This window comes from Arachis duranensis, chromosome 4, assembly GCF_000817695.3.
Source record: "Arachis duranensis cultivar V14167 chromosome 4, aradu.V14167.gnm2.J7QH, whole genome shotgun sequence".
Classification (NCBI taxonomy): domain Eukaryota; kingdom Viridiplantae; phylum Streptophyta; class Magnoliopsida; order Fabales; family Fabaceae; genus Arachis; species Arachis duranensis.
Window position 1 is genome coordinate 115,034,943 of NC_029775.3, and position 1,085 is coordinate 115,036,027.

Below are 1,085 nucleotides of genomic sequence, written 5' to 3' on the forward strand. Positions count from 1 at the left end.
GAATAACAGAGGTGACAAATGAGATGAGGAAAGGCTAACCTTGCCAAGGTAGAGGGCTTGTCCGCCACCTTATAAAGCTCTTGAGCTATAACCTCATGAACTTCTATTCCTTCTCCAATCATGATGCTATGAATCAGGATAGCCCGGTCTATAGTAACTTCGGACCGGTTGCTAGTGGGAATGATTGAGCGTTGGATAAACTCCAACCATCCTCTAGCCACGGGTTTGAGGTCATGCCTTCTCAGTTGAACCGGCTTCCCTTTTGAATCTCTCTTCCATTGGGCGCCCTCTTCACATATGACTGTGAGGACTTGGTTCAACCTTTGATCGAAGTTGACCCTTCTAGTGTAAGGATGTTCATCTCATTGCATCATGGGCAAGTTGAATGCCAACCTTACATTTTTCGGACTAAAATCCAAGTATTTCCCCCGAACCATAGTAAGCCAATTCTTTGGATTCGGGTTCACACTTTGGTCGTGGTTCTTGGTGATCCATGCATTGGCATAGAACTCCTGAACCATTAAGATTCCGACTTGTTGAATGGGGTTGGTAAGAACTTCCCAACCTCTTCTTCGGATCTCATGTCGGATCTCCGGATATTTACTCTTTTTGAGTGAAAAAGGGACCTCGGGGATCACCTTCTTCAAGGCCACAACTTCATAGAAGTGGTCTTGATGCACCTTTGAGATGAATCTCTCCATCTCCCATGACTCAGAGGTGGAAGCTTTTGCCTTCCCTTTCCTCTTTCTAGAGGTTTCTCCGGCCTTGGATGCCATAAATGGTTATGGAAAAACAATTACCACACCAAACTTAAAAGGTTTGCTCGTCCTCGAGCAAAAGAAGAAAGAAGAGAGTAGAAGAAGAAGAAATGAGAAAGAAGGGAATGGCTTTGTGTTCGGCCAAAAGGGGGAGAAGTGGTGTTTAGGATGTGTGAAAATGAAGGAGTGAAGAAGGGTTTATATAGGAGTGGGGGGGCTCATGGTTCGGTCATGTATGGGTGGGTTTGGGAGGGAAAGTGGTTTGAATTTGAATGGTGAGGTAGGTGGGGCTTTATGAAGGATGGATGTGAGTGGTGAAGAGAAAGA